Source organism: Malaya genurostris, chromosome 1 (genome assembly GCF_030247185.1).
Source record: "Malaya genurostris strain Urasoe2022 chromosome 1, Malgen_1.1, whole genome shotgun sequence".
In the NCBI taxonomy this organism is placed as follows: domain Eukaryota; kingdom Metazoa; phylum Arthropoda; class Insecta; order Diptera; family Culicidae; genus Malaya; species Malaya genurostris.
In genome coordinates this window covers 66,414,864-66,425,930 of record NC_080570.1, presented here as the reverse complement: position 1 = coordinate 66,425,930, position 11,067 = coordinate 66,414,864, and the positions used below count along the sequence as shown (strand labels likewise).

The 11,067-nt window shown below is 35.0% G+C and overlaps 1 long non-coding RNA gene across 1 annotated transcript; it reads right to left on the bottom strand.

Annotated features, from left to right (window-relative positions):
• Positions 1–5,817: 5,817 nt before the first annotated feature.
• LOC131440352 (uncharacterized) lies at positions 5,818–6,513 on the bottom strand. Its single transcript, XR_009231376.1, has 3 exons — positions 6,384–6,513; positions 6,185–6,327; positions 5,818–6,047 (listed from the first exon to the last, which is right to left on the bottom strand). It is a non-coding gene; the product is annotated as an uncharacterized LOC131440352 (long non-coding RNA).
• Between the last annotated feature and the right edge of the window lie 4,554 nt (positions 6,514–11,067).

Below are 11,067 nucleotides of genomic sequence, written 5' to 3'. Positions count from 1 at the left end.
CGGTAAAAAGCGTCTTCAGTAACATTATTTTTTATCTGAGGACCCCGAGCAAAATGAAATCCTAGGTACGGGTCTGGTCAGAGAGTTGACTTCAAAAAAATTCGGGATAGATCCCGATCTCTTCAGTTCACATTACTGAATCCTTCGGTGAAAATCTTATCTCTCATGTTATTTTGGAAATGAAAAAATGAGATTGTACGAGACACGTTCAATTCGCTATAATTCCTGTAATTTCCTGATGCTGAGCTAGTCTGTTGTATATAAATGTTTAATACAGCCTAAAGGTCTATTCGCATTTGACCGATTAGACCGACCCGACATTCGTTTTTTTTTCGGGCTTTGACCGAGCTGCCGACGCATGCATGTATTGATAGGTCCGAACCGACCAACAATTGAGATCGTTGTCAAAGATATTTCTCGATGAACATTAGAAAAGGTCCCAAGTGAAAATGACAGTTTCACTTTCAATTATTACGGCAAATTCCAGTAATTTCCAACAAATTCTACAGTGCATATCGAAAGTTGATGGTTTTTGTTATTATCCTATATGAAGTGTTAGATGGAAAGATTTCTGATTGGACTGTTGTATATAAATTTTGAATACAGCCTAAAGGGCTATTCGCACTTGACCGATCAGACCGAACCGACATTCATTTTTTTCCTTTTCGGTTTTGACCGAGCTGCCGACGCGTATTGATTGATAGGCCCGAATTTGTATTGATAGGCCCGAACCGACCAGCAATTGAGATCGTTGTCAAAGATATTTCTCGATGAACATTAGAAAAGGTCCCAAGTGAAAATGACAGTTTCACTTTCAATTATTACGGCAAATTCCAGTAATTTCCAACAAATTCTACAGTGCATATCGAAAGTTGACGGTTTTTGTTATTATCCTATGTGAAGTGTTAGATGGAAAGATTGCTGATTGGACTGTAATACTCGAACGAGAAAGTAAACAAAGAGAAAGTGTCATTTGCACTTAGGACCTTTTCTTGTGTTTGTCTTCATTTTCTCGCCGATTTTTTGCACCGTATGGATACGCGCTCGTTGAGCGACCGTCGATTATCAATGCTATGAATCACACTTCTCAGTTGATTTTTCATTAGGGAGTATAAACAAGTGACAGTTTCTCTTTAATCACCCTCTCTCTTTCGATTATTGTGAGGTGATTAAAAAGATTTTCTTTGATATCACTATTCTGTTTGAAAGTCGAAAATTTCGGGTATCATTTCATGCAAAGAGTTGAGTGATAAACGTGAAAACCGCTTGGTAATTAATAGAAGAGAAAGTAAACAAGGAGAAACTGTCACTTGCTTATACGCCCTTTTGAAAAATTAACTGAGATTTGAAGAATCTAGTATACTCTTCTGCGATTGCGGCGCTGCTCAAGTGGCGACCTTTGAACTAAGCAATGGTAATAATTTTCAGATTTTGATTCGCTTTTTTGAAGAATCGAAAAAAATAACGGGTTTTTATTTTTTTTCTTATGAATCGAATACTAACATACAAAAACGTGTGAAAATTCGGTAAAAAAATCGATCATTAATGTTTTAGTAACTTTCCGCGCAATGTTTGATTGATATTCATGGAGAAATCGTAAGATGAAATATCAAATTCGAAGAAGTGAGGTTGGGTACTGTTTTCATATCTGGGAAATTCTTTGTTTTTATGGTTGGATTTTGAGATTAATTGATAAATTACTAGTCTATTTACTCATGTTTTATTATCTAAATCAAATCTGTATGTGAACTGAAAATTTCAAATTTCATCCGAAATTTTCAAGTGTATAGGACAATTTTAAATCATATCGGCCGCATATGGCAAAACCTTATAAATATGGGTAAAAAATGATTATTCATGTGTTATCATCAAACATATCGATAGTCCCACGACAAAAGGGCCTAACTGCAAATGACAGTTTCTCTTTGTTTACTTTTTCTTTTACGATTTACTGAACAGATTTTGTATTTGACGTTTTACTTTTCGCAAAACTTTCAAGGTAAAACTACAAGCTTTTGATTTATATTGGAAACTTTATAGAATTTGCAATAATGGCTTCGTAATAATCAAAAGAGAAAGTAAACAAAGAGAGGCTCTCATTTGCAGTTAGGCCCTGTTGTCGTGGGACTATCGATATGTTTGATTACAACACGTGAATAATCATTTTTTACCCATTTGTAAGGTTTTGCCATATGCACTAGTTCAAACTCAAGTAAATGGCAAAATTCGTCAAAATTTTTTCTAAATACATGGGATAAGTCCAAACAATCACCATAACGCTATCTCGTGGTGATCACGCTGATTGGATTGTTCAATTATATTATTAGTATTAATCCTAATTGAAGAACAAGTTCTTAATCTAGCAGCAATAAATAAATTAACAATTAATTTTTATATGTTATCCGCTATGGCGTTATCATTAACTTAGCTAAACTATCAGTCAATGCCCACCAAGAAAAAGATTAGAAAAGCTAGATGATGAGTTGGGATAGTGAAAAATGAAAAAGTTTTTGTCGGAAAGAGGATTCGAACTTGTTCACCTTCTTCAACCTCTGGAACTGTTCTTCCAATGCACAGTGGTCCGAAACGGGAAATTAGCGCGACAAAAATATGCTTATTATTAAATATTACTTTTTTTAGTTGGTGTTTTCACAAAAGTTTCTTTGATGAAAAACGTTACTAGGGTGCAGGGATGGCAGGTTCACAGATTTTTGAAAATGAGCGTAGGACCTTTTTTTTGCTCACCAAATTTATTCCGATCTGCTATTATATTATGGTACGGGAAACGGGCACAGATTTTCATAGACAGGTTTTTGGCTTGATCACAGTGACCTGGCATCCCTGCTAGGGTGGTCCTTATTTAGATTGAAATCTGAAATCTAAGTTTCTTAATTGAACTCAAAACGACTTTATTGCACAATAAAGTTGTAGGAAATTTTATTTTGAGCAACTTCGTCAAAAAAAGCACCTTTAAGCTTTTCATTTGATCGATTTACATCAATTTTCCCGAGTAAAAGTAGAGTGGCTCCATAAAAATCACTTTTGGTGAAGGAATGGAAAAGCTGTATTCAGAAGAGTTGTTGAACTAATTATTGCGCACAATTTTGCTGTACCGAGCATTTTGATCTGAGTTATCAGTAAAAAGTTGACTGTTTCTTCATCAATCAACTAGTCAATCTTCAAATATCAATATTCATTAGATGCCAGATCGATAAAAATGTGTCCTATGCGGTTCCTGAAAGGTCATAGTATAAGTAAAAATTTAAGAGAAAATTGGAAAGGTGTTATTTTTTTAACTTATTTAAATTAGTCTTGAAAATACCTTCAAAAAACTAAAAAACATTGCATAACGGCTTAAGGTATCCACAAACTTTAACGAACGAACGAAATAATGGTATCAAATTAGCCCTACAAGTGTTCCATATATTGTCCATTCGAAAAATGAGACACACAAAAACTACAACCGGAAATACATTGCTGAACAATTTTAATTAATTTATTTATTAGTAATTAATAGATGTTAACTCAAACGAATTCCGACGAACCATTTCATATACATAGTAACTCGTGTTTCGTTATTCCTTGTTAAACTAAACATTTGTAAGAATCCGGAATTAAAGTTGATACGTGTTGAAAATTTCAGATCGTCATATATAGTGTGTGACGATGAAATAAACGTTCGAAATCTTCAAAACAAATCAATTTTGTAGATAATGCTCGGTTCCCGGTTTGGTGACCACCGGAAGTAATGATCGAAAAACTGCGAAAAAAGAATTGCATTGATTTGTCATATTTCTTTGTCGAGTTGTGTTTATCACGAGCTTAACTTTTCCTTATAGTTTCCTTATATTACATTTTGGTGGGGAAAGGGTTCCAATCAGCTTTTTACAGCCCTGTCCAAAATGTATTGCCCTCCCCGTTAATTTGTATCAGGCCGAATTAGCGCATGCGCGCCATATAAACGCCTCTTTCAATATGAGGAAATTATATTATTACCCAACAGTTTCTATTATTTATTCATGTTGGTTGTCTTACCTTTGATCATAGTTTGTATTCTGTTTTACCTTAATTCCAGTGTTCTATTCAGCTGTGATTCGTGTCTTTTGTTGTCATTTTTCACTCCGTACTTTTGCTGGCATGTTATGTTGTTTCCTTAAATGTAAAAGTTAGTTGTATGCAATGGTGTTTATATTCTTACCAATATTCCTTTCTAATTCTTTCAGCATTTTCGTATTTCTTGTTCCTCATCCAGTCATCCGTTTCCAAAAAAAAAAAAAATAAAAAAAAAATAAAAATATAAAAAAAAAAAAAAAAAAATTAGTGTTTCATTGATCTTTGTAGAGCAGCTCATCATGGTTTGACGGATGAGAACTGAGGACATGCGTTTTTATTCAAATGATAATAACACTTGGGTTTAATAGTATTGCTACAGCATGTTCACATTTCGTTATCTTCGGTTGATCCTTGACAGCATTACCGCTCAGGCACTTTTGAACATCTGGTACACTGACTCGCAATCGAAATGTGTCACAACCAATTTGATACAACACACCCGAGGGAACGGTATAATGTATGTTGTACACACAAAAACACATACATACACACAGACACATACGCATACACACATGCATACATACCTACATGTATTCCACAAGCAAGCATCACAACATTGAGTTACTATTTCTATTCTAATAGATTCTAACTAAAATTTGTGTGCCAATAGTCATCTCATTAGTAGAGTCACCATGTTATTTTACCGATTACTCGACTTTCAATAAATTTATTGAGATAAAATCGAATACAAAATCTTTGCCTCGTCTGTAAGAAGCAATGGCACATAAAAGTAGTTCAGAAATGATTCAATACTGCTGTTTTAACGAACAAAAAAAATGCTCCAAATTTTCTGTTATTCTTGAAATTAATCTATCAAACAGAGATAACAGATCTCACTCTAACTAATGGTTTTCGTACATGAAATGACTAATGGATTTGAGATGAATGGGGGTACCGTTACCCAATTTCTATCTCTTCTATTGGTCGATCGTTAGTCCTGAGCTGAAACGGTGGCCTTTATTACCGTTCTTGCATGCACTCACTCTTACATTTCATTCACACATCATCTCACCCATCAGGTCCCAAACGATACATCCTCACAATACAAACTGGATGAACATCGTTTGACAGCTATCAGTGGTTTGCTCATTGGTTCGGTCATTATTATTTTATTATATTCTACAATATTCTATTTCATTCCACAGTATTTCATGGTACACAAACCACCAATAAACGTCAAAGATGGATTCGATTTACCGTTCATTTATTGTCATCGTGTGAAACCCAATTGGGATACGTTTACTCTACTTAATTTTCACTTCACACTGGTAATAAGGGCCGGTAGTATGAAAATAAAACATAAAAAAGAGCTCAGTTAAGCCCTACCGGCCTCTCCAACCCCGGATGTTGGAGCGTAATGCAATCAACATCTTATTCAAGTCGTTCAATATATTATTCATTTAATTCAATTATGAAACTAAAAACTGTAACGCATATCTTTATCAAATTGTAACGCTAATTGATTGTATGTGATGATGTTTGCAATACCGTCAAGCCCACCAACCAAAGGGAAGGGTGTTTATCACGAGCTTAACTTTTCAAAATGAAATGTTCTGTCTCACACAAAACAATTTTCTACTTCTACGGTAAATTCGGTTGATTGGGTTTTTAGCTACAAAAAATAAAATGCCCATAAGCGAACAGATGGTAAGTTAGGACATATTACTGGAGCTTCGGAGTTTTAAATATTAAAAAAAATGTTCATTTTAATTTTTGTACAGCTTTAATTTTCACATTTCTAGCTTAACATATATTTACCCGACACACCTCCGTCGACTATGAATACATAACTTTCCAAGCGATGTGTCCTGTGTATCGATGATCTAGGCTTTCGATATTTACTTGATACCCCTGTACTCGCTAACGTGAGTTAAAACCCAGATCGGATAAGCTAGGACACCAGCAGTAATTAGAATGCCGTGTGCGAACTTCTCCTGAAAATAGTCAATACAATGTAATAATTACGTAACTGTTTGATGCATACAATCGTATATTATATATCATGAAGAAATTAATTTCAAACGACACGACTAAACAATTCTTCTATCGTAATAGATTAATATTAACTTACTCCAAGAGAAATGCGGACTTGAGGCATTCCTTCCGTGACGGAACCTACTCCGCGCTTCTGCATGAAAACAGTTCGGGCAGCGAGAGCAAGACGTGGAGCGTTCATCTTAATAACTGTAACGAAGAAATCGCAGCCTTCAAATACTGGAATAGAACGTATTGAAACATTTGAATTGCTAAACAATATCGAAAATTCTCACGGTTGAAACGGCAAGTCCTAGAATTCCTGGTTTTCTGAAAAGTGAAAATTATAAATATGACATTTACACTTGACAGCAGGGATGCCAGGTCATTTTTTCAAAAATCTGTGATCAAGCCAAAAACCTGTCTGTGAAAATCTGTGCCCATTTCCCGTACCATAATTGCAGATCGAAATCAATTTGGTGAGCAAAAAAAAAGGTCTCACTACCAACACGCTGTGTACCTTTTTCCTCAACCGCTCTGTACTTTTTGGTGCTAAACTGTGCTCGATTTCAAAAATCTGTGCAAATCTGTGATTTATTCCAGAATCTGTGAAAATCTGTGATCATTTTCAAAAATCTGTGAAAATCTGTGAAACACAGATTAATCTGTGAACGTGGCATCCCTGCTTGACAGTCGTCGGTCACGCGCGGGCAATCGAATATCATTGGCGGGATTTGAACCCTGCTCATTCTCGCAGTAAAATCTCATACACGGAGCGAGAAAAGTATTGAATAATTCTCGATTTTTTTCTAAAAACGACCACTAAACCATCTATCAATATTCATTCCATTCCGAATAACTAAGGGCTCACTGAGAGTCAAGAACTACAGCAGTAATGCAAAATTGTTTTATTCTTCGTCTTGTGTTAGAAATAATACTTGAACGGTCATTGTTTACATTGAGGGGTTGTTAGTTTATTATTAATCAAACCAACTTTGACTACAGATGGGGACATTTCCAGTTCCTGAAGTACCAGAAATAGTGGTCCAATATTATCAAACGGATCTCAGTCCGATTTCTTAAAGATGGCCGAGCCGATTATCATAAACTTAGATTCAGATGAAAAGTACTATGGTCCCACACAAAACTCCTGTAGTCCTTCGACTACAGGTTCCGGAATTACAAGATGATGAATATTAAAAAAAAATTTCATTGAGCTCACTATTTTCAATCAAAATGGAACTCGGCCACTTTTCTCAGAGACAGCTGAACCTTCATAACCTTAAACTCACATGAAAGGTCTTTTGGTCTTGTAATCTACTATTGAATTGCATCCCGATCAGAATTTCGGCTCCGGAACTACAGGTTGAAGTGTGTTAAAAATTACACGGGAAAAAAAGAATTGTAACAACCTCGATGTTATTCTCATCGATGTGAAAAAAAAATTAAACGTATTGAACATCAAATGCAATAATTTTCTGTTTTTCAATAATATTACAGATAAATCACACGTTATTACATCGAAACAACGTATTGAGTACATTACTTATTTCCTTATATTTTTCCTTATATTACATTTTGGTGGGGAAAGGGTTCCAATCAGCTTTTTACAGCCCTGTCCAAAACGTATTGCCCTCCCCGTTAATTTGTATTAGGCCGAATTAGCGCATGCGCGCCATATAAACGCCTCTTTCAATATGAGGAAATTATATTATTACCCAACAGTTTCTATTATTTATTCATGTAGGTTGTCTTACCTTTGATCATAGTTTATATTCTGTTTTACCTTATTTCCAGTGTTCTATTCAATTGCGTTTCGTAAGTGTCTTTTGTTGTTCTTCTATTTTATTTCCATTTCGTACTTTTGCTGATGTTATTTTATTTCCTGAAATGTAAAAGTTAGTTGTATGCAGTGGTGTTTTTATTCTTACCCATGTTCCATTTTGTATTTAAGATTTCCTAAGATTAATTAAATTATTTTCCAATTTTTCAGCTCCACATTTATCATATTTGTTCTTGCTTTTCTTGAGTATCTTGTTCTTTATTCCGGATTTCTTGTTCATGCTCAGTTATCCATTTCCGAGAAAAAAAAAGAGACAAAAAAGGATTAGTGTTTTTTAATGACATCTTTGTATGGCCGGTCATGATGGTTTGACGAAAAAACTGAGAACATGCATTTTTATTTAAATTATATTGACACTTGGGTCCCACAAGTATTACTACAGCATGTTCACATTCAGTTGTCTTCGGTTGATCCTTGACAGTGTTACCATCCGCTCAGGCACTTTTGGGCATCTGGTGTACACTGACTCACAATCGAAATGCATCACTACCAATTTGATACAACGCACTCAAAGGCACGGTAAAATGTATATTGTACATACACACAAAAACACATACATACACACACAGTCATACAAATACATATATGCATACATACCCACATGTATTCCACACGCAAGCATTACAACATTGAGTTACTATTTCTATTCTAATAGATTCTAACTAAAATTTGTGTGCCGATAGTCATCTCATTAGTAGAGTCACCATGTTATTTTAGCAATCACTCGACTTTCAATAAATGAATTGTGATAAAATCGAATACAAAGTCTTTGCCTCGTCTCTAAGAAGCAATAACGCATAGCAGTAGCTCGGAAGTGGTTCAATACTGCTGTTTTAGCGAAGCAAAATGCTCCAAATTTCATGTTACTTCTGAAATTAATCTATCAAACAGAGATAACAGATCTCACTATAACTAATGGTTCTCGTATATAAAATGACTAATGGATTTGAGATGAATAGGGGTACCGTTACCCAATTTCTATCTCTTCTAATGGTCGATCGCTAATCCTGAGCTAAAACGGTGGCCTTTATTACCATTCTTGCATGCAGTTACTCTTACACTTCACTCACACATCATCCCACCCATCAGGTCCCAAACGATACATCCTCACAATACAAACTGGATGAACCTTGTTTGACAGCTATCAGTGGTTTGCCCATTGGTTAAGTCATTATTATTTCGTTCTATTCTACAATATTCTATCTCATTCCACAGTAATCCATTGTACAAAAACCACCAATAAACGTCAAATATGGACTCGATTCACCGTTCACCTGTTGTCATCGTGTGAAACCCAATTGGGATACGTTCACTCCACTTAACATTCACTTCACACTGGTAATAGGGACCGGTAGTATGAAAATAAAACATAAAAAGAGCTCAGTTAAGCCCTACCGGCCTCTCCAACCCCGGCTGTTGGAGCGTAATGCAATAAACATCTTATTCACTCACAATCGAAATGCATCACCATATACGGTTTGAGACAACGCATACATACATACATGTATAAATATATACAGGCACCAAGGCATACTGACATACACACACATGTGTACATACATACACATATATACAAATATGTATTCCACACGCAAACATTGTAACATTGATTTACTATTTCTATTTTAATAGATTTTAACTAAATTCATTGTGCCAATAGTCATTTCATTAATAGAGTCATCATATTATTTTACTGATTACTCGACTTTCAATAAATGAATTGTGATGAAATCAAATACAAAATCTTTGCTTCATCTCTGATAAGCAATACCGCATAAAAGTAGTTAAGAATATGTACGATATTGCTGTTATAGCGAGGCGAAATACTCCTAATTTAATCTTACTCTCGAAGTAAATCTATCGAACAAACACAACAGATCTCGCTCTAACTAATGGTTTTCATATATGAAATGACTAATGGATTTGAGATGAATGGAGGTGCCGTCACCCAATTTCTATTTCTTCTATTGGTCGATCGTTGGTCCTGAGCTGAAACGGTGGCCTTTATTACCGTTCTTGCATTCCCCTTCACTTACACTTCACTCACATATCACCTCATCCATCAGATCCCACACGAGCACAACAAACCTCACAGAATAAACGTCAAAGATGAACATAATTCACCATTCAACTATTCCGTTATCGTGTGAAATCTGACTGGGGTACGTTCATTTCGCTTAATTTCCACTTCACATTGGTAATAAGGGCCGGTAGTATGAAAATGAAACATAAAAAAGAGCTCAGTTAAGCCCTACCGGCCTCTCCAACCCCGGATGTTGGAGCGTATTGCAATCAACATCTTATTCAAATCATGCCTCACTCAATAAGCTAAATAATTAAACTAAAAGTTATAACACATATTTATATTAAATTGTAACAATAATTAATCGTATCTGATGATGTTTGCAATACCGTCAAGCCCATCAACCACGGGAGGGAACAACGTATTGAGTACATTACATCACCTTAACTAAACACTGTATATGATTCTTATAGTTTCCTTATATCGCATTTTGGTGGGGAAAGGGTTCCAATCAGCTTTACAGCCCTGTCCAAAATGTGTTTCCCTCCCCGTTAATTTGTATCAGGCCGAATTAGCGCATGCGTGCCATATAAACGCCTCTTTCAATACGAGGAAATTATATTATTACCCAACAGTTTCTATTATTTATTCATGTTGGTTTTCTTACCTTTGGTCATAGTTTATATTCTGTTTTACTTTAATTCCAGTGTTCTATTCAATTGTGTTTCGTAAGTGTCTTTTGTTATTTTTCTATTTTATTTCCATCCCGTACTTTTGCTGATGTTATTTTATTTCCTGAAATGTAAAAGTTAGTTGTATGCAGTGGTGTTTTTATTCTTACCCATGTTCCATTTTGTATCTAAGATTTCCTAAGAGTGGTAATTAAATTATTTTTCAATTTTTCAGCTCCACATCTATCACATTTGTTCCTGCTTTTCTTGAGTATCTTGTTCTTTATTCCGGATTTCTTGTTCATGCACAGTCATCCATTTCCGAAAAAAAAAATGAAGACAAAAAAGGATTAGTGTTTTTTTAATGACATCTTTGTACGGCCGGTCATGATGATTTGACAGAAAAAAGTGAGAACATGCATTTTTATTTAAATTATATTGAC